This window comes from Mauremys reevesii, linkage group 13 (assembly GCF_016161935.1).
Source record: "Mauremys reevesii isolate NIE-2019 linkage group 13, ASM1616193v1, whole genome shotgun sequence".
Lineage (NCBI taxonomy): Eukaryota > Metazoa > Chordata > Testudines > Geoemydidae > Mauremys > Mauremys reevesii.
Window position 1 is genome coordinate 31,015,533 of NC_052635.1, and position 23,670 is coordinate 31,039,202.

The 23,670-nt window shown below is 44.6% G+C and overlaps 1 protein-coding gene across 5 annotated transcripts in view; it reads right to left on the minus strand.

Moving 5' to 3' along the window:
* R3HDML (R3H domain containing like) overlaps positions 1 to 23,670 on the minus strand; it is a 47,966-nt gene that overhangs the window by 21,115 nt on the left and 3,181 nt on the right. The window contains exon 1 of one of the 5 annotated variants that reach the window (XM_039498626.1): positions 8,850 to 8,921. The exons of the other annotated variants lie outside the window; for them this stretch is intronic. The gene's annotated coding sequence lies outside the window, so the exon portion shown is untranslated. Of the gene's footprint in view, positions 1 to 8,849; positions 8,922 to 23,670 lie in introns of those variants that run through there. 5 annotated transcript variants of the gene reach the window in all.

Below are 23,670 nucleotides of genomic sequence, written 5' to 3' on the forward strand. Positions count from 1 at the left end.
AGATTTTGAGAAAGTCCCTTCTAGATTCACGGTCTGACTCAGAGAAGGGAAGGCAGGGCTGTCACTAGGTTATTCTATTGAGCACCATGCCCAGGCAGTCACTGGACAGAAGAGGAAGGTTTGCAGCAAATAGGGCAAGCTGCCTGGGTCGCAGGTCACAGAGGCATGTCTTCTCCCAGTACAGAGTCCCTGCTCCCTGTCTCTCATGCACCTGCTTCCCTCCTCCGCTCCCTCCCCCAAATCTGGCAGACACCAAACCCTCACTGCCCTGGGCTTTAGGAACTGATGGATGACGGCAGGGGTGATTATGGGGGCCAGCTCTGTGAGGTTCTATTGCTGCTGGTGCATTTGATATGGCTTCCTAGGGTTGCCAACCTCCTATTTGCAGAAAGCTGAACACCCTTGCCCCGCCCCCTGCCCAGCCCCTTCTTTAAGGCTATGCCCCCACTCACTCCATTCCCCCCTCCCTCCGTCGCTCACTCTCCCCCACCCTCACTCACTTCCTCATTTTCACCAGGCTGAGGCAGGGGATTGGGTGCGGGAGGGGTACAGGCTCTGGGGTGGGGCCAGGGATGAGGGGTTTCGGGTGCAGGAGAGGGCTCTGGGCTGGGGCAGGGGATTGGGGTGTGGGAGGGGTTTTGGGGTGCAGGCTCTGGGCGATGCTTACCTCAGGCAACTCCTGGGAAGCTGCCGGCATCTCCTTCCTGCTCCTAGGCAGAGGCGCGACCACATGGCTCTGCGCGCTGCCTGTGCCTACAGGCACCGTCCCCTCAGCTCCCATTAGCTGCAGTTCCTGGCTAATGGGAGCTGCTGAGCTGGTGCTGGGGACGGAGGCAGCATGCAGAGGCCTGGTGGTCATCCATCTGCCAGAGGGACATGCTGGCAGCTTCCTGGGAGTTGTACAGAGCTGGGTAGGGAGCCTGCCTGTGCTGCCAACCAGACTTTTAATGGCCTGGTCAGTGGTACTGACCAGAGCTGCCAGGGTCCCTTTCTGACCGTGGCTGGCGGCCCTTGCCCCAGGTTAGCGCCCCCAGCCCCAGAGCCCTGGGAGAGAGGGTGGGGGGGCAGCACTCCTGCAGCCCCACCAGCCCTGGAATGTCAGGACGGAGGGCAGCACTGATGCAGCCCCCCCCCCCACCAGGCCCAGAGCGCCGGGAGGGTGAGTGCCACGGCCACAGCTTCCCCAACCCGGGAGCACCGTGAGGGCAGGCGTCATGGCCCCAGACCCTGGAGCCGGCCCACAGAGCAGAAGCAGGGGGTTTGGGGGTGGTGTGTGAGCAGGGCCATGCCTGGCTGTTTTGGGAGGCACAGCCTTCCCCAGCCTATGGTACCACTGCCCATGACCAGCGTCAGCAGCTGCTTTCCCTATGAGGGAACAATAGAGGCCTGCCTGGGAAATGGCCTGTATTCTTTTTTTTTTCCTGTATTTTTTTCAGGCTGTCAGGCACCTTCTGAGTGGACCCTGGAACCAAGTAAAAAGAAGGGTGGGTCCAGTGTTTAGGGCACTAATCTAGGACCCTACTATACCACAGACTTCCAGTGGGACCTCAGGGGAGTAACTTAGGCCCAGCTTTTTAAAGGAATTGAAGTGTCACAGCACTCAATATTGCAAGGCCTAACTGATTTAGGAGCCTAAGTATCATTGTCAAAAGGGATTTAGGCATTTAGGAACCAAGTCCCCATAAAAAGCTAATGCGATTTAGGCTCCTAAGTGCTTAAATTCCTTTTGGCAATGAGGTTTAGGTTTCTAAAACAGGGTCATTCCCATCTCTTACTTGTATGATTTTGTGAGAAACTTGGCGCTAATTTTTCTTTCCACATCAGTTTGATTCTTTTCCATTTGGTAATTTCCGCTGAGGTTTTAATAACACTTAATCCAAAGGGCTCTTTTTTGTTTACCACCTTGTTAGTACACCGCCCCTGAGATTCCAGCAGCAATGGACACAGTTCTGGAAACAGTATGTGAAACTGAGTTGCAAAGACCCGGGGACTGTCTTGTGGTTCTGTGGTTGTACAGTGCCTAGCACAATAGGGTCCTGGTTCATGACAGAGGTTTCTGGGTACTATGATTATACAAATAAATTATAATAATACTAATAAATAGGCTCCTATCAGCTTTTAATTAATGAATATTATGTCTAGGGCATCTCACGACTTTCATATGTCTAGAAGGTTCATAGCACCACCTCCATGGCTAGTTCATTAGAAAAAAAGGGGGGCACCTCCCCAAAAGTCACTCAGAGGGAAAAAAATCCAAAAGCTCTTTCTGCCATCTGAGCCCACTCTTGGCTCCAGCGCTGAAAGCAGAGATCGATTTGAAATCACCTCCTATATGGTCATGCTCTCCCCAGCTCTGTCTGCTTCCTGGTGCCATTTTATGCACTGGAGGCAGTCAGTAATTCATGCTCGCCAGGAAACACTTTGTTGACCTTGCTGCCAAGTGCGGTAGTTCACAGTTACACTGCTGAATTCCAGGTGTCCTGGCACAGAATGAGGGCATCTGCCCTGAAAGTGCTTATTATCCTTTATTCTCTACTCAAGCCAACTCCATGGAGTGTGTTTATTTTGGTGTACAGCATTTACTTATTTCCCTCAATGCTTCTCATTGGCCCAAATAGGCGTTGAAGAATGTGCATGTTATAGTGAGTGGTATGATCTATTCAGGCACCTTCAGCACCAAGATTTCACCCAGCTCTGAGAGATATACATGGAGGGGTGTAGAAACAGAGCGGGCGCTAGAAGGAAAATTCCTGTTTTACGTAGTGATACAAAACTTCAGAATCAAGGAAAACAGCTGAGATACTGACTAACTAGGAGCACGGGTACTTGAACAGGCTGCAAAAGAGAAGACAGCCTTGAGCTTGGTCTAGACTTGTCTAGGAGGTGTCTAGGCTTTAACTGAACCAGTTTAACACATTAAAAGTACACTGCCTTGTCTCCACTAGGCTGTTAACATGTGTTAGTTAATACATGCTAGCCAGCACCTTCCAAATCCTAGTCTAGATAAGGCCTTAGCTAATGTGTTCCTCAAACCTCAAGGGGTTTTGTTAAATGAAGAAAGGATCAGGTGTATCTAGTAACTGAGGGTAATTACGTGAATAAATTAATAATACTTTGCTATTGTCTGCTGTCTCTTCATCTAAGGGTCTGAAAGCATTTACTAATGTTTCTGAGCTAAGACTCTCCGCACCTAATGCAGTTAATGATGTTACATTATCGAAAGCCCAGGCCATGGTTGTTACCATAAAAACAGATACGAGAGCTGTGCATTATTGCCAGTGCCAGAGGCAGGATATTGGACTGGAGGGACCAAATGGTCGGATCCTGTGTTGCACATCCCACATTTCTAGAGCCATTTTTGCATGCCTTTGGAGTGGCGCAGGAGAGTGCTAGTGCCTTTAAGAGCAGGTAAAAACGTCCTCCTGTAACCATGTCATTTCTGCTCACATATTTGCTAGAGCATGAGAAAACCTAAAAATAAATGTGAGAAAGTCCTTCTCTGGTTTATAGTTAGTGCTGCCATTGAGGACTCTGCAGTGATCCCAAGTGCAGGGTGTTTGTGGGTGTGTTTATGGACACCTGAGGTGGGCTTGATGAGACCTTCACAAAGGGGTTTTGGAGCTCTCTTGTGTTTGCACAGAGCTTGGCTACAAAAGCCGTTCTCAAGGGCAGAGCTGGCACCCAAGTATTGAAAATGTTTCCTTCTGTTTCTCTGATCTTGCACTAGACCAGCTCCTGGCTTGAGTTCTGGCCTGTAAAGGTATGAATACTCTCAACTGCCACTGAGCTCAGTGGATCTTCAGTTGAGGGTGCTCAGCACCTTTCAGGATTGGGGCCTTGGTGGAATAAAGCAACAACCACTGAGTTTGGGATTCTTACTGCAGCAGAAGTGTCCAAACATTGTCAATCTCAGGGCAACACTCCCAAGCTGCCAGAATCCCATGGGATACATCTGCTTTACATAATTTAGATGTGATTTTAATACAGGGGCTAGTTTGTGGAAACAGAGCGGGTTCCACGCAATGTTCTGGCTCTGGGCAATGTGGATCAGATCAAGAGGAAGCAAAGCATGCTGGGTATTGTAGTCTCCATAAGCCATATTTTTGTATCAAGGAGGCTGTGAAGCATATTGTATCCACCCAGGCACTAAGATATAATTGGAAGCTTTGAAGGGTGAGAAATTTTTCTGAGGTTTCAAGAAATAAATGTCTGTGAGGGTGGAATGTCATGGACTGTAGTTTCTTTAAAGATTTTTTTTATGGTAGCACGACTACATTTAGGAATTCATTTCATAAATAACATGGGAGTTACTCACAACACAAGTCATAAGAGTCAATCGTCCATTTACTGTTTGCTAACAATTTACGTTTTTAGCACAGTGTACTTTGAGTTATGATGATCTCAGTGCATTCTGCCAACATAAGAAGAATCTAACAGGTACGCGAAAACAAGAATCCACCAGGCCATAAATCACGCCAGAAAACAGAGAGGACTCACTTCTAACCCATCCCTCTTCCCTACCAGCACACATACCAGACACCTATAAACCACTCATATCTGTGATTTACATGCACCACACTCCAATAACCACTGCACACATACTTATAGAACAGAACCACACCACACAGCCCATTACACACCCATTACACACCCCAAACAATAACACACCCATACACACCCAAAAACCACACATAGACACATGTGCACCCCCCCACACAAGCTTTATGGAATAGGTCAACCTCAAAAACAGAGCTTGTCAGTCTATGTGCATGCATTTTTAGAATGCTCATCCTCTAATATCTAAGCCAGTGGCTCTCAGCCCGCAGCCTGTGGGCTGCTTGTGGCCCAATCAGCAAACAGCAGCAATCCATGTGACATCCTCAGAACCACACAGGTAGTTTATATATTGTGTGGATGTGACCCACATAACACATAGGGAGCTGTATATGTGTCCCACAATGGGAAATAGGTTGAGGACCACTGATATAAGAACTTAAAATTTCAGCTTCTGCAGAATGAAATTAGTTAATCCTTTTGGATGGGGATAAGATTTTCTTATTGCCACATCCATTGCCTCAATTTATGTATCAAAACCTCTGGCACAAAGATGAAATAACTAACATTTTTGTGCATTCCCAATGCCCTGCATTCCCATGGTCACACCACTACAACTACCAACAATTTTCTGCTGGGGGCTTCACCTCTGGTAGCTAAATGTATTGTTTCCAGTCCCACTGTGATACTTTTGTGTTGGGAGGGAAGGCAATGGCAGTAAGGAACAGGCTAGCATATTTGACCATTGTGGTACCTGTTGTATTTAGATTCTTAACATGACTATGCAGAAAGCCTCCCACCACAATAACAATTGCCCACCTTCTTTTGTGAAAATCTCTCTCTAGATTATCATGGTGCCACCAGTACACTATTGGTTGTTTCCACCATAATGAACACTGAACAGGGTTCTGCAGTGTACAAAAATGTGTGGTCAGTACTTACTTGAATTCAATGTATATCCCCAGTTCATATCTGAGGACACATGCGATCATCATTCTCGGGAGTTCTGACGCTGATAACACTGCATGGGAGCTGTGCATTGATCAGGAAAGGGGGCTGACATTTGTGGTTCAGACAGGGGTGCTGGAACAATTTGTACAGTGGGGGTGCTGAGAGCTATTGAATCACACGGTAAATTCTGTATATAATGGAAAACACTTAAAGCCAGGGGGTGCAGCTGCACCCCCAGAACCCCTAGTTCTAGCACCTGTGGGTTGGGATAACATGTAGGATCAGCTACTGTTCTGAGGGCTCCTGATCAAAAGCTACCACGGACTGTAAAACCTAGACCCAGTGAATTGAAATCAGGACACCCTGGCAGCTGTAATGTGTAATTTGCTTGCTTGGAGGGTGTGTGCCTCAGCTTCACTGTAGTTCCTGTGTATTTAATTTGCTCACTCTCTTTCCAAGTCCAAAATTAAGATAGAAATTGAGCGTCTGGCACCAGTTCACAGGCAGATTTTCACCGCTTCACAGTAAGCTCTTGTTATCATTGTTTCTCTTTTGGTTTCCCTTCACACCTACACGGGCTCCCCTCTGCACTCTGAGTCCCTGCGCCTGGCTGCGCATGTGGCTAGGAATCAGCCAATGAAAAGGGGTCCCACTCAACAGGATCTGCCTTTTGACCTTCCCTGCAAAATGCAAGTTTCGCTTTCTCTAGCTGCGATATGGTTTTGCTGCAGAAAAGATTATTTATGTTTGTTTGTTCAGCTTGTAACAAAATTACATTGGGGATAAAAGAGATGTTTATGTTCCTGCCTGCCTGTGAGGAATAGGAACCTGCTCTGTATTTAGTATTAATACTGCATGTTGGCCCAGTTATTGGTTTCTGTATATGTATTTCATTCTAAGTACTTCTCACTAGCAGTCTGTCTAGGATCTGTTAGGCAGGAAAGGTGAGCATCTTGAGCCATCTCCTCCAGCAGCTGACATTTAAGAGCTACTAAGGGACAATGCTAGGACTATTAGTTCTGACAACTCTAGCTCAATCCTCTGCCAGGCCTATGGGGCTGCTTCAACCAGGAGAAGAAAAAAACCCTGCCAAGATTGACTGACAAAGAACTTGACAGGATTTTAAAAGACACAATCTTGGGAGTGCCGGGGGAACCAGACGGGAACCAGACTCAGGCACTGGAACCAGCTGGAGGGTGTCTGGAGAGGAGAGGCCTGCCAAGGTCACCATTATGGGGTGGTAGTACTTTAGGTAAGAAAGATGTGTGGTGACTGTTTGTTGTTTTAAAATCCTATATTTTTTCTAACGCTTTTTTCCTAAGTCCAATGGAAAAATCTGAATTTGTGTGGATCTTACACAACTTACTAAAAGCATGAACAGAGAAAGACACTTGCTTCCCACAGTTGACCAGACATTAGCTTAGTTATCAGAAGCCAAAGTCTTCTCAAAAGTAAATGCTACAGCAGGCTTCTGGCAAATACTCCTTGCTAAGGAAGCTATACCATTAGCTACATTCATCACCCCATTTGGAAGGCACTGTTTCAGTTGTCTTCCATTCAGCATATCTTCAGACAAGAACACTTCCAAAAGATAATTTCCCAGATCGTGTCAAGTTTGCCTGGCATTGCTTGCCATGCTGATGGTGTTTTGGTATATGACAGAGATAAAAATGAACATGCTGAGTGACTTTGTGCAGTTTTCAGATGCTTCCAACAAGCCAGCCTCACTCTGAATGAATGAGAAATGTGAATCTGGAAAGGAGCAGATAAAATTGGTAGTACATATAATTAGCAAACAGGGAATTTAGCCAGATTCAGACAAACTGAAGCCATTACTTGCTTTATCTGAACCTAAGGATAGGTTTAAGAAGATACCTGAGCATGACAAATCATTTTGGGAAACTCTTACCAAATTTAGCTCATCTAACAAAACCCTTTAGAGTTCTCCTGAACGGTCACAATATGTGGATCTGGGGAGCATACAACAAAACACATTTAATACAATAATTGACATCTCCACCTGTTTGGGCACAATAGTCAATAACCTATCCAACAACCATAGCAGCAGACTCATCTTTCTATGGTTTAGGAGCAGGGCTCACACAAAAGCAGCCAGAAAGAGACCAGAGATCTGTTGCTTTCCTCAAGCAGCCTCACAGAAATAGAGCAGCGGTATGCTCAAAAGAAATCTCTAGCAGTCAGGTGGGCCAATGAATAGCTCAGTGCGTATCTGTTTGGCTTGAATTTTAACATAGAAACAGGTCACAAAGCCTTAGTGGCATTATTGAGTTCAAAACCACTGGATGACCTTCCGCTGAGGATTCAAAGATTTTGAATATGGTTGATGCGATTTTCTTTCTACATTGAACACATACAAAGGAGAGCACTCAGAGCAGCAGACACACTATCTAGATCCCCAGTTGAGCAGCCACCAATGGAAGAAGAAAAAGCTTTAGAGAAAGATGTCAAAATCTACACAGACCTTCTTCTGGCAGCAGTTCCAGCACCTGCCAGCTAACTTCTGCCACTTAGAAATGAACAACTAAAGGATGAGACTCGCCAGAAACTGATTTAGCTCTGCCAAGGAGGGTGGGATCAATGGAGTCAACTTCCAACAGACCTACTACCATATTGGCAGGACCAAAATGACCTTTCACATGGTCGGTGGCCTGTTTCTGAAAGGCTAGCACATTGTTAACCCTATGGTACTTCAGAAAGGGATGCTCTTCACAGTCCATGAGGGAAACAAAGATATAAATGAGTGCAGGGCACAAGCACAACACTCTGTGCAGTGGCCCTGTCTGAGGTGATAAATTCATACCTTAGAAGAGGGCTGCGAAATATGTAACAAATTAACAATAACAAAATAAATCATCTCCAGAGCCATTATTCTGTGCAAAGCTACTTGACAAATCTTGGCAGTGGGTAGCCACAGATTTGTTTTTCTGGAAAGGACACACACACAGTATTCTAGCTAATTACTTCTCCAGAGATATTGACTTGGCTATATTTATACAGATTTCATTGGCACATGTCATCCAGAAACTAAAGTCAATATTTGCAAGACACAGAGTTTCTGAAGTCCTTGTGTCTACTAATGGGCCTCAATTTATCTCTGAACCATTCCTAGCTTTTGCACAGGACTTTGATTTTGAACATCATACTATTAATCCACATTGCCCCCAGAGCAACGGAGAGGTGGAGAGAGCAGCACAGACTTTAAAAAGACTTTGCAAAAACCAGTGGACCCATATAAAGCACTCCTGGCATATTGATCCACAGCGCTTGTGTCTGTACTATCACCAGCAGGACTTCTGATGGGAAGGCGACTAAGGACACCTTACCTGGGTACTGATACAGCTTAAACCTAAGAGGTCCAACCTGAAAGCATTTTTGCAAACAGGATGCTGAAATAAAATTTTGGCAACAACAAAATGTCAATGCACAGCACAAAACAAAAGCACTATCTGCACTGAAGCTAGGGAAAATGTTTGGCTTAGAACTCCCAGACATTTGGAAGTGTTCAGAGTTTGACAGAAACTCCCAGATCCTAGTGGAGGCTCCAGAAAGACTTCTCTAGAGGATTGGGGGTCATCTTCAATATTTTCTAATGCAATGAAAAGAGGATCTGGGACCTGCTGGTACTTTGTCAGGAAGTGAGCTCCTTCCACAGGGACTTCTATACATGAACTCAACACAGTCTGGAAGAATTGATCAGACCCTCTCAACGACTTGATCTTTAGAATACTGCTCAGGACTAATTACATGCAATTGAAAAAGGGACTGTAGCAGGGTGGCTTGCTCCAAGGGCTGGAGAGCCTGGGGCTAAGCCAACCTGATTGCAGAATGAGCCTCATCTGAGGGGAAATCAGGCAATTCCCCATAAAGTAGAGAAAATGGCTGCTTTAAAAGAGGCAGAGTCAGGCTTGAGTGGTGATAAAGCCCAGCTGGGGTAGGAGCTGGAGGGAGAACTAGATAGGAAGCTTGGAGAAGCAAGGAAAGCTTTCCAGACAGACAGGGAGGCAGGCCTGGGAGAAACCCTGACTAACCAGAGAAGAGACTGGGAGAATGGAAGGGAACTTAAAAGGCTGAGTAGGAAACAGAGGAGGGAAAGACCGCACCACAAGTAAAGGAGCAGACCTAGCTGTTCAGTACAGGGCCCTGGGCCAGAATCCAGAGCTGCAGGTGGGACTGGGTTCCCCTACCAGCCCCAAGGAAGGGAGTGTACAAGCCCATTGTAAGGGTTCTTGAGCCTGGTAGGGGGGCTGTAGACTATGCTGAAGAGTGAGTGAGGAAGAGTCCCTGAGACGGCGGAAGGATTTTTTCTGTTGAAGATGTTTTTTGGACATTTAGTTTGGGACAGTTGGGACCCTGGCAGGGGTGGACTAAAGATGGTGAGCCAGCCAGAGGGCTGCGTTACCAGGCAGAGACATGCCACAGCACTGGAGCGATCATTGGCAGGGGCTGCTAGCCAACTGAGAGAGCTGTGACTCCATGTCTGGCCACAAAGGGGATACCTAGTAGGGAATGAACTTGGTTACAGGGACATAGTAGTGGTTTTAAGGGATTTGTAGTTTATTTTGCACTGGTGTGTGTGTGTGTGTGTGTGTGTGTATACACATGGCTTTATAATTTAAGTTTTAATCTATTGTTATAAAAAAAAGGGAGATGTGGAGTGGTTATAGAGTTCCTGGTCCTCCACTGTCTTGAGAGATGACCAGGATGTGTTGCAGCAGGGAACTTAATAAACGGAGGAACTTCCTGGTTAGGGAATTCTTTAAGTGCTACTTAAGGCATGTCTCTTTGTGTTCGTGTCCTCACACTACAGTAGAACCTGAGCACCTTCTACTAGCACACTAAGCAATGTGACTAGGGTGGCCACCTTCCCTGGATGGAAATAAGGGACAATAATTTATTTTAAGGGACATTTTAAGGAAGCGCCATTGCCCTTAGCATATTTTTCTTTAAAGTGTACATTTCTTCTGCCCTCAAGCATACAGTGCAATTATTATAAACGTCAATGTGATGTTTACAATGGTACTTATGCTCAATTGTAAGACATTCCCATATATCTTTAAAAAAGAGACAGGTCAATGAAATAAGGGGTGGTCCCTTAAAATAAGGGATCCGTAGTTATCCTAAATGTGACTGACATCTGTCATGTGTGGATCATTCTTTCTCTTGTCCTCTGCTCGGAAGGGAATTGTATGTGCACTGGGAGGGGGTTGTTAGGTTTCAAGGTTTGAAAAAAAAGTAAATGTGGTTCTTTTTATATTAGAGAAGGCAGGGTAGAGAAGTGCGCTTTGCATTTAAGCAGAAGGTGGTGAGGTACCAGTGAAATGCTCTCAGTGTGGACATAGCCTTCGACCAAAAGTTCCAATAAGCACTAAACTTCATATTTAATATCGGTTTAAAAGCTTCAGCATCCTTATGTTAAAGACACCAGCTGATGGGGTGGCAGATTGGAATGTAAAACCTTTCACCCCTAGGAAACTGGGTCAGATCCAGTCCAGGTTAAATGAAGTTCATGATCATCTGATGGTGGTATGGTGGGTGAAATTAGTTGGTGGGTCTCAGTCCATCTTGTTAGTGAACAAGTGCCCACATGGCAAAAAAACAGCACACAGATGGCATTAATAAGCTCCTTCATGGACCACCTCAGCATAAAGGCTGGGGAGTGAATGGGCCTCTGAATCTCAACTCTCCAGTCCAAAGACCTTTAAACATTGGTGGATGGGTCTGGGTAGAAAATAAACCTGAATCTAGATTTAACAATTGGTCTGACTTTATAATGGATCACCGTAAAACTCCAGGATCAGGAGACCCCAAATCAGTCATGTCTAGAATAACAGCTGTAAGGCATATTCTGCTCTCAAGGAATACAGCAAGTGATATGACTCTGGAATAACCCTGCTGATTCATTGGAGTGACTCTGGATTTATACTAGTGGCAATGACATCAGAATTCAGCCCTTTACTTTCACCATGTATTCCTGACCAGAAAAGGGTGTTTCTTACTGTTCAAGGTATCAGGCTGCACCAAGCTTAGCAAAAAGTTGATTTGTCCTCGTGAGTTTATATGGATAATATAGGAGGGGAAAATTCCAGTTCAGGTACAAATCTCTCTGTCATTGAATTTTGTGTGCACCCATCTCTGCAGCTCTTGGAGGGGTTCAGTGAACTAGCAGGATACACTTCAAAGCCTGCTGAACTCTCTGTCCAGCCATCTTATACAGTTGATCATTGAAATGACGAGGAGGGTTCATCGGTGCCTGCAAATACTTACATGTTCTTTTGAGTTTAGAAAAACTTCACTCTAGCCCACAGCTTTGAAGTGGAGTTCAAAGGCCCAGCACCTGTGAGATCGCTGATGGAGCAAGCTCTCACTGGCATGCAAAAATGCCACTCTGAAAAGGTGGGAACAGAGCCACCAATTCTCCTCATCTAAGCACCAGCAATTGTGCTGGAATCCTGCATTATCCTTCGCAGGGTCCCGCTGATCTCTCCACACTGGGGTTAGAAATGCCCTGCCAATTGTTTGGGGCCTACATTAAAGGAGCAAGCTGAAGAAAGACCTTTTTCAGCAGAACACACATCTCATGTATTTTTCCTAACGTCTGAATTGTGTTAACAGAGATTAAGTCAAGTCACACATCTGTGGTGTATTCATATAAAATAGATTTTTTTTTTAATTGTACAGACAAATACAACTGAAAAGAATCCTGTTTCTCTTAGGGAAGCTGGTTAATGTTCTGATTAACCCCAGCATTAGGATTTGGTTTCAAATTTATTTTTTACAGAGCTAAATGCTGGTGAAAGTTGCCAGTCCTTAGAAATCTGTTTATTCTCAGAACAGGTACAGCCCAAGCTGTAGCAATGTGAGATTTTCCTATGCCCCTTCCCAACCATCTGCCATATGGATTCATACAGGCATAGAATCTCCATGTCCATTCAGGCTGAGGCTGCCATCAGAGGAGACACTTATAATTTGGTGGTTTTATTATTTGTGTTACCATAGCACCTGGGTGTCCTAGTTATGGGCCTTGGTCTCACTGTGCTAGGCGCTGTACAAATACAGACCAAAAGGACAGGGCCTTCTCCAAGTGATTTATAAACTAATAAGACAGATGGGGGAGTACAAGTGAAGAATGAGACAATACGGATCAGCCTGATAGGCACTGGTGTCAGCACACCCGCTGCATAGCTGTTATGTTTTTTTATAGGCCTTATGGTAAAGGAGAGTTTTGAGGAGGGATTTGACGGTCGACAATGAGGAGCTTTATGGATGTTAATGGGAAGCACTCCCCAAGCAGGTGGGGCAGAGTGGGAGAAAACACAAAAGTGCTTGTTTGAAACATTAATAAGTGGGCAGTGGAGGCTGGGATCATGGGCTGATCAAAAGCAAGCAAGCTAATGAGAAATGATAGGGTGGGGCTTGACAGTGAAGGGCCTTGAAAGTGAATACAATCTGCTTATGTTTGATGAGCTAGACAAGGGGAAGCCAGTAGAGGGATGCAAAGAGTGGTGGCTGCCAGCCTAGGAAACGACTTTTGCAGCAGCATTCTGAATGTGAGCAAGATAAGATTGCTTTTGCCAAGGCCAGAAAGAAGGCTGTTGCAGTAACTGAGATGAGGAAAGCTTAGAGAAGAGGTTTAGCCGTGTGGATGAATAAGAAAGGCCGTATCCTAGAGATATTATGCATACGCGTCCATGTCCATCTGTCTGCTAGGAATCTTGGCTGAGACCCAACTACTTATTTCACATAGGCCATTGAACAGTCACCTAATCACAGCTTAGTCTGGATTTGATTTTAAATTGCTGACTGAATGGTGAAAGGTTCCATATTGCACTCCTTGTGAGTAGCAAGAGGGACCATCATATTCTGGGGCTCCATATTCCTTGCAGAGTGGGAGGCCTTGCCTAGAGCGAAGCTGAAAAGCAGCCATAGTCTGCTCCATTTTGTCAGTGTGGTGCATAGGAACATGGGAATTGCCAGCCCATATCAGACCAGTGGTCTGTCTAGTTGAGTCTCTCATCTCTGACAGTGGGCAGCACCTGATGCTTCAAAAGAAGTTGCATGAAACTCCTTAATAAATACTTTTGGAATAACTAGCCCATAAGGGACATCTGGTCTTAATGCTAGTGGTTGTCTTTTATCTGAAATAATGAGGGGTTTGGTCCCTTATGTTTTGTATCGTATCTAGCATAATTTTGAACATTCTCATTTTCCATGTCTAATCCTTTTTCTTAAAAAAAATTGCTAAATTCTTGGCTTTCATGATATTGTGTAGCAGTGATTTCTGCAGGTTCACGCTGTGTTGTGTGAAAATATTTCTTTTTATCTGTTTGAAATGAGTCACCTTTCAACTTCACTCAGCGTCCCCGTGTTGTGGTGTTATGAGAGGGTAAATAGCAGTGTCCCAACAACCTTCTCTGCACTATTCACTATTTCATGTACCTTTATGATTTATCTCCTCTCTCAGTTGAACAGTCATAATTTTGTAACTCGCTTCTAGCTGGTACAGCTCTGAGATTCCTCAACTGGAGTTTGGGCATTGCTCCTGCCCCAAATATAGCCACTGTTGGCACTGGCACTAGAAGCTCCTGGAAGCCATGAATTTCAATTTTAGCAGCAGACCCAGGACTGCTAATTCTGACTGGTACCTGCTATCTTTTTCGCTAAACAGTGAATAAGGGGAAAATGTTGGATGCCAAAATAAAAGGATTAGTTGGAGTGGAGGTGCCAGGCATGGGGGATTGGGATGGCAGCTGAGTGTCACCAAAAGTGCTAAAAATCCAACTAAATACTGCCCATTTATTTCTGAAGAAGAAGGGGGCAGGGAATGAAAAGGACCAAGGCCAGATAAAGTGAAGTGTATCCCAGAGCAGAGTCTGGGGCAAGGTTTGAAACTGTCATTGTTTCCCCTGCGTTTACCCTGGCATCTGAGCCATATTCCAACTCAAGCACCCAAAGTTCTGCCTATCAAAATTTCCCCATTAGTTTAGATCCAGAAAAAGCATTCAGTTCTTCCCCTAAAAGTCCGGTAGTGCAGTGTCCTTCAGACAGGATAACTGCTGAGTTCTGTGCCCAAGGTGGCTGCATTTTGGTGATGGAGATAAGTACTGCTGTTATAACAGACATAAAGTGCTTTAGGACTGTGCAAAAGGAAAGTTGCTAGAGAAGTAACAGAAGTCTCAGATCTCTACTCTAACCACTAGCCCACAAACCTTCTCAGAGCTGGGAACAGAACCCCAGAGTCCTGGGTCCCAAATCTAACCAAAGAGCCTATGCCCACAACCCCAAAGTCCTTGATTTATTTTGGAAATTGCACCATCACAATATAGTCCCATAATATAATGACTCAGCTCTCAGGAGCTCACCACTCTGTGTCCTGAGCTGGGTTTCAGCTCCTCTGAGCTTTGTTAGGTCTTGGCTCATGCAAGCTCCCCCGGGGCCATACTTGGACAGAAATCTCCTGATCCCCTGAGCATTGTAGGTAAAATATTTCCTGACCGCTCTTGACAGCAGAGGGAACAGACATTGACCCACCTTGCAAGGAAGAGGAGGGAGACTCAGCAGGCAGCTGGAAAACATTCATTATATGAGGGAGACTCTGAGGTAATTGTGTGGTACGTGTAAAACTAAATAAATCCCTGTAGTTTAGTCTATATTTTGGTAAACCAGCTTTCATGGAGCTGGAGCAATCTGCATGTGGCTGAAATGCCCCATATCAGGACCCATGCTCTGTTCTTATTGCTGATGGTGGGTTATTATTGCTGTGCCTATAAACTCTTGCCCCCTTAAGAGAACAGCAGAGTTCACATTATTTTTGCATTAGTATCCCAAATCAGTAGTGAAACTCCTGCCCAGAGGTAAATATAGAAAAGCGTGTGATCCAATAAGGTATTTCAAAATAAGCTCTTCCTTCACTTCCCTGCCGCAACCTGAATTCAGAGCTGGCAACAATAATGACTATGCATGCAAATTAGGTGTACGTTTTTATATTAAGTTGCATACCTATTTTATTTAAAAATAAGGTGCTGCCATATTTTTGAGAGGTAATTTGCTCTATAGTGAGACTCTCTCACAGCTTTGTGAACTGTGTGTATTTGAGATAAATACTTTTATGTTTAGGCTTTTCTGGACTGTCTGAGCACCTCATGAACAATAATAAATTTACCCTTGAAAGACTGCTATGAGATAGAGAAGTATTGCTATCCCCATTTTACAGATAGGATATTGAGATAACCGAGAGATTAAGTGACTTGCTGTGACCATTGGAGGAATCTGTCTGGACAATTTATGAATTCTGTGTGAGATTATGAACTTGCTGTATCTTTATTAGACTGCCGACTCCATTGTGGATGGGAGGTTCTTACCTTCTTTGTTATGCTGTTATCTCTATGTAGGACTGCGGTGCCAAAGGCTGGTGGTAAGGGGTTGACAATAGAGAGCCATTGATTTAACAGCTCCCACAGAAATGGAATTGTTCTAAAAACCACTAGGTCAGCTCCCACCCAAGAGAACTGTAGAGTTTGCCTGATAAGGATCTAAGATTACCTGAAGAGGCTGACCTGGAAGTCATCTGACAGAGGGACAGGAAGGTTATAAGAGGGCAGGAGCTGATCCATTCAGTGTCTTTGGCCATTTTCACCTGCTGCTCATGATGGAGGAAGCTGCTGCAGGAGCCTGATGAGGCAGGGCAAACTCTGACTACCTGAATTCAGATGGTCCCCCACGGTGAAGGGTGAGCTAGAGTGAGGGGTATTATTACTCTGAGGATGTTTGATGTTTTTCTACACAGTCTAAATTTCTCAGGCAATTAAGTAAAGAGCAGTAGTGCTGTAGGTTCCTGTGCAAAGTGTGTGCACCTTTTTTGTGTTATACCTTATCATGTGATCCTTGAAGAGGTAGAGCAGAAGATTCACACTTTTAGCTGGAGTTCTGGAGGATGGTGTGTTTAAGCAAGGGGATATGTGCTGGTCCTGGGTGCCTAAGGGCAGGTGGGCTGCAGGGCTCCATTACTATGAAGGGATGACAGATAGAGCTGGTCCCCAAGCAATGTTCAGGAGAGGCCAAGGGAAGCAGCAGTGCTAACGCCTGCTGAGACCCAGGGAAGCTTACAGCACATGGGGGATTCACTGTCTCGACCGCCTCACAGCAGTCTGGTGAGTGACAGGAGGGCAAGGGGAGACCAACCTGATCTGTGACACTTCCCAAGCTCACAAGGGAACTCTGTGGTAGAGCCACAAATTGAACCCAGGTCCTCTGAATCCCAGTCCCGTGACCTAACCACAATACCAGTCTCCTTTTTAAACTAAAATCTGCCATTGGGCTAAAGTCTGGCTTTACAGAGCAAGAAGTCTAACTGTTTTGTAGCCTTAGGTATTAATTTGCTATTTGTTGTCACTGAAAAATGAATCGGTCTCTTTATTACTTTTTGAATATGTAGCTACTCCATATCCCACATTATTTTGATCTTTGGATATAACCACCAAATTTGCTGAAAATTCCCTTTAGCCAGAATCGTATCCTTTTTATTCATTTGAACAGTCTGCCAGGGAAATGTATGACCTGCAGAGGGTTTGATGCTGAGAACAGAGATAGTTCAGTATGTACAAATTATCTGGGGTAAGTTTCCATACTTGCTTCCAAAATTCTTGGGGTTTATGGAGTGGGGAAAGCCTACCACTTGTTTGAACAGCCACACTGGTTGTGAAATAGCATTTTCTGTCACCTCAGTTACTTGATTCAGTATTTCTGCTGTACATAATGTACCGTCCACTCACAGAAGTGAGAGATCCGTAGGTCTGCATGGTATAGAGGCAAATCAGGGTCTAAAAGCATCCGTTGTAACAAGGGACAGCAAAACACCTGGTTCTGTATCATGGAAAGACTGTCACATCCCTCCCCACATTGACGTTTGAATTCCCAAGAGACTCAAAAGTGATCACAACTGTCCAGCTAACCACACTCTGCCAAGCTTACGGTGAGCGGGGCATGCTACATTGCTTGAGGCACTGGAAATCAAAGGCAGTGTCCCAGGGAAAGTCCAGGACCCCAGAACTTCAGGCATAAGCTCCCATTAAGCAAAGAAAATACTGTGCAAATTATGCTTATGTAGCACCTTTTATGCAAACATCCCCAGCACACTTAACAATCAAAATCAAACAGAATCAATCACTGAGATGTAAGCAGCGTGAACCAAGGAAAACAAAGAGCAAGAAGGACTTGGCCAAGCTCCTGCAAGAATGAATTCCCAGTACAAGCAGCTCAGCCACTAAAAGCACATGATGTCCAAATGATTATCATTTTAAAAACACTGGGGTGGGGGGGGGGGATGAAGAGAAAAGCAACCGGGGAAGAAGCTGGCAAATAATGAGTGATAAGCAGATCCATCTGGGTTGCAGGTGTCCTTCTGGGAAAGATCAGTAAACTGGAGAGAGAAATAAGAGACCATTTCACAGGTGACTTGAACAGAAGTCTAAACAAGGATGAAATAGATGTAGACTGGGCAAAACTACTTTTTAAAATTGATTAATAATATTGATAGTTATTTTTAAGCTGTTTTAAATTTTTATCCATGTACATTTTCAGTTGAGCAAAATTATGGGTTTTAAGTATTTTCTGTTAAATTTTCACAATTGTGGGAAATTGTCTGATTCTCCCATAATCATTTAATGACAGTGGATGTTGAGATTCAAAAATTTAAAGATCTGTAACCATTAAAACAGATGTTGTCAAAATATACAAAGTAAATATCCCTAAATCAAAGTTCTCAAGCGGCACTTTTCTTACTTTGCCTTTGAAAAATTTGATTATTACAGATGGAAATATTTTTTTATCAGTTTCTGTATGTATGGTTTGTATGTATGGTGAAGCTGACATTTACCAACTTTTAGTGATTAAAAATCTAATCCTTCCAAGCCTCTGTACATGGTGTGAAAACTATGGATAGACCAACATGTTTGGAGACGATAAGAATCAGCCTGTACCTTACCCCCAAACTCAAATCAAACAAGAACCAACACTGGTTCTAATAACAGATGACCGTTTGTATGATGGGGACCCTATTTTATCTGAACCAGGTTGCCAATCCTGACTTCATATGTTTTCTGACTTCTAGTTCAGAGTCAAAGAGACACAGAAGGCAAAGAGGCATTGGGGAACTTTCTGCATAACCTTGGCCACCTTACAGTATACCTGCACCATACGCACATATAGGAGCAGCAGTAGAGATACTGAAGCTTACTGAGACTCCAATAGAACCCCAAAGTGATTAACAGGCCAAATTAATTTTCCTCATTACAAAACAATACAATTTATTTTCCACAGAGTCAAGATGCTTCCCAGGTTTTTATTTTACAGCCCATGGGACAAATTCTTTACAGACTTACAGTGCAAAATCTGACTCCCCTCTGCAAAACAAGGAGGATGCATGTTAAAACATACAAAAGAAGAGGGAACGGTAGGCTATATCTGCTTTCCTCCCAAAATCAGTTCACATAAATATGGATTTTGTCTGTCACAGTTCCACCAGCTCTGGGGGAACTGTTCCCTTACAAATCTTCCATATGCAATCCCCATAAACAATGCAAAATCAGATTTCATCACGTTTAGCTAAACTGAATCCTCCTCTGAGTCCCTATAAAGGAACAGTGACTGGTTCTTTTAAAAGAGTATTGGCATCAGCTGGTGGCCCCGGCAACAGAAACAGATGGGATGTGGAATACCCCATCTATAAAAGGATTCTAAATTAAGGGTGAATTGTTCCAAATCTGCACAATACCTGCAAACCATCAGATTTTTCTCACTGAACATTCTAGAACTCATGACCTCAGAGATGATTCTCATGTTTCAATTTGGAGTGAAGGGATCTTGAGCCCATGACGTCAGCTCTACTCATCTAAAACTGGTGCCTAGTTTATGAATTCTGCTGCAGCCGCCACAATATGTTCCATTAGCAACCAATCAAGCAACCAGTGAACTTCAGCTTACAGTGCACCTCTTTGAAAAACGATCTGAAGATCAGCACTCACAGGTGCTGATTTTCCAATGTGTGTGTGGGGGGGTGCTTAACTTCTGGCTCTGCCCCAAGCCACACTCCCACCCACCTCTTCCTGCCCTGTTCCCCCCCTCCCAACACATCCTCGCTTCCCCCCCCCCCCCAGCCTCCTGCATGCCGTGAAACAGCTGATTGCGGCAGGCAGGAGGCACAGGGCAAGACGGGGAAGGTGTTGATCAGCAGGGCCAGCCAGCAAGCAGGAGGCACTGGGGCAGAGGGGAGGTTCTGATGGGGGGGCTGCCGGTGGGTGTTCTGCACCCACCATTTTTTTCCCCATGGGTGCTCTAGCTCTGGAGCACCCACAAAGTCAGCACCGATGTCAGCACTACAAATCTGGGAAGCAAAGAAGGAAAAGTTTCAAAGACGGCTGTGCCCTAGCATAAGGGGTTTAAGCAGACAATACTTTACTCTGTGAAACCCATTCTCAGCCCCTATTATCCTCAATCATTTGTGTGAATGCAGCTGTCTTTTTTAATTCAGGGATATGATGCTGTGACTAGTAACACTAGACATGGGTATGGCAGTATTGTCACAAACAACATATAATAAATTGTCAAATGCCATTATCCTGGATTGCCGCCTTAGCTGAAATTCTCAGTACCAAATGAAGAATTTCTCTGCAATGTAAGCGAACTCCAATGTACCCTTCTCTTCTTTCAGACGGCACATTGTCACAGATCTGGTGATGATGACTTTGAAAAATGCTTTGAGAAACGCTTTCTCCGTCTGTCTCATACAGGGTCTCCCCGACCAACCCTTGTTTTTACTACTAAGGACTTTTGTATGAAAAACAAGATCTTTGTTCCATAGCAGTACCTCTGCTCCATGCTGCTTTTTAATTTTTAAAAACATTGATTTAAAATTACTTCCACAACAGCTGTTTGACAAATTAAATCGCTCATAAATCTGATAAAATCACAGGGGGCCAAATTCATTATTGGTGGAACTCCATTGCTTTCAGTGTAGTTCCACAGCAAGTCATTTGGTCTTGTGTGTGTGTAGTCATAAGATCGACAAACTTTTGAGTTCCAAAAATTCACTGACTAGGTGAGAGGAGGGATAGCTCAGTGGTTTGAGCATTGGCCTACTAAACCCAGCATTGTGAGTTTAATCCTTGAGGGGGCCATTTGGGGAACTGGGGTAAAAATCTGGGGATTGGTCCTGCTTTGAGCAGGGGGGTAGACTAGATGACCTCCTGAGGTCCCTTCCTATTCTAAAGGCATGCACATATGTTAGGAGGGACACAGGTGAGTTGGAATATGTGCTAATGGTTGCATAATGTATCCCCTAATCTTTCTTGGTTTTTGTTTTTGTTTTGGAGGTGACTAGTAACCTATTTGACATTCTAAAGGGACCTCTCTGACTGGTTAGAAAAGTGAAAGAGTCGTCTTTATCACTTTAACAGGTTAGATTGTGAAGCTGAGGTAAACACGAGCTTTTTGATGTACAATGCACTTTATTCTTTGTACACCAAGGAGCCCACAATGTTTCAATGGAGTGTCCCAGCATGTGATCCCCTCTGAAAGCAAACAAAACGCTGTACAAACAGCATTATACCTGCCATCTTCCCAGGACATGAACTATTGATCTAAAGCTGACCAGAGATACTATGACCATCAGAAGATGTGTGGACAGGTCTTAGCTCCTGCTAGCAGCTGCTGCTATTCCCAAGTGCAGAGTACCACATGGAGAGGTGAACAAGACAAGGAAATCTCACACTTTGGAGATTATGACGGACAGAGGCCTATATAAGGATCTTAGGACAACAATGTTTATTTTTATTAAAGACTTTGCCTTTTCAAACTCTGCACAGGTCTAGTATTCAGGCTCCTTGTCTCTGCAGCTGGACAGCTTTTCCTAGACCTAGGACACATGGTATTTCACCAGAATTAATTGCCAATTCACTTAGCGGCATCACGGCTAGCAAATGGGGTGTTCTGGTTCTTCCTCTTTGGCCCTGCTGTTCAGAAAAGAGCTCAGCTCTGTGGTCAGACTCAGCCAGACATGTCCATCATTGCAGGCCTGGTCGATCTGGCCTCTGAGGTTCTCAAGAAGTTCCTTTCTAGGTCAAGCCAAAGGAAACTTATTTGTCAGACACTATTACCTACTATATTCTGCTACCTTAATATATCTCAGGGGCTCCGTGACAGAGCTTTGTGATACATCAGTTTCTGTTTGTGGGGAGTGTCAGCCCACCATATCCCCTGGCATAGCCCTTTAAGGCTTCAGAGGGTCCAACAGATATATATGAGACCTACGGCTCCATGGAATTAACTGTACTTGAGGAAAGTATCTGGACACTGTAGCTCTCTCACCCAACCAAGTGGGAAGGAGTTGGGACCTGGGGAGCTGCCTCTGCCTTCAGAGCAGGCAGACCCTGATAGAAGGCTACCCTGCTGAACACTCCAGAGTGGAAGGCTAATTGGTAAGGGGTGTTCAGCTAAAGGGAACTGGGATTTTAAGTCACAATTCCAGCTCCAGGAAAAGGGCTGGGGAGGTAATCCCTGCTTAAAGGAGGGTAGGAGCGATCTAAGGCAAAGAGGCCTGGGAGAGAACCCTAGCTCCAGAGGGCTGACAGGGACCTTCGGCTCAGAGGAGGGTAGGATTGGCTCATCTAAGCCAAAGAGCTAGGAGTTACTTGTCATCTCCCAGCTGCTGTGAGTAAACTTGAGGGGGTAAAGCTGTAGAGCCAGTGGTGAGGAACCAGAAATCCCAAGTAAGGATATTAGAATCCAGAGATGTGGGGAAAGATGTTGACAAGATAAGTAAAAGATAGGAACAGCCCAGGAAAAATGGCAGAGGGGTTGAAGGAACAGTCCTTGGCTAGCTAAACAAGATCCTGGGGCTGGAAACCAAAGAAGAGGGTGGGCCTGGGTTCCCTTCCCTTCCCTCTTGGTCTGGGGAATGGTAAGGGCATCAGAAAGGGGTCATGTATTGTGGGCCCCAGATGCAGGTTGAGGACTGAGCTTAGAAGCCTTCAGACTTTGGGATTTTATATCTGGGACTTGTCTGTTAACCTGGAAGAGGAACAGACTGGACAGTGACCTGGATGGAGGGCTAGGCTATCTATAAAGATAAATGTTGTGACACCAGAATGACTATGGGAGGGCACCAGGCTGAAAAAAGCCCTGCACCACCACACCTAGACTCAAGGAAGTGGTCTGGAGGTGAGAGGCATGATGACAGGGGGCTATAAAAACTTTGTAAAGTTTCTGGCCTATGTTAAGTTCACCACCCTTCCCTCTGAGTTCTGAATTTGAACCCAAAACCTCAAACCTCAGTCAAAACCATCAAGTTTTATCTGGTTTCCATTCAAAACCACAAAAGTTCCTGGGGTTCATTCAAAACTTGATTCAGATGTTCTTGCTTGAAACTTGACCCAGGTACACTGAAAGATTCATGAAGCTTAGTAAAAGTCTGGTGAGCTTTGGGTCTGTAATAAACCCCCGGAGCAGGTGAATTTTGTGCCCAGTTTCTGGTTCATTATTAAAGCCTCACATGGGTTTGCTAACTAGTGAGATAGTAACAATCTATGGAGCAATTCATTTCCCTAAATGAGGCTGGATTCAAAGCTGGAATTCCTGGGTGTGCAATACCATTCTGCTCCATTTCTTGGCATTCTTATGCACAATGGAGGATTTTTCCAAATAGCTGGACAGTGATGCATATTCTTATTTGTGACTTTTTCCAGGGTAGGAATGTCAAGAAAGGTTCATATTCATTTGGATGATGTTGAAAGATCTGGGAATGATTCATATTTCCTCAGTTGGACCCAGCCTGCTTCATCTCTGGGCCTTCATTAAATCAGATAAACTAGAAATGGAAAAGGCCTACTCGATCAATCAGACCAGCTGCCTCTTTTACCACTTTCTACAGTTCTTCTACAGCCTTGTGGTTTACACATACCTTTCAGATACTTGTGGATTCTTATCATGTCCCCCTAGTCATTATATAGTCCAGCGAGATATAATTAGCTTTTTTTTTTGTAAATCTCCAGTTTGCAACCATACACTTCACCAGCTGAAGTGTATCTTTTTCTATTGTGTGAGTAGCTATCGCAGCCATTTCTACCATAGCCTATTTACCTCTCTTAATATAGC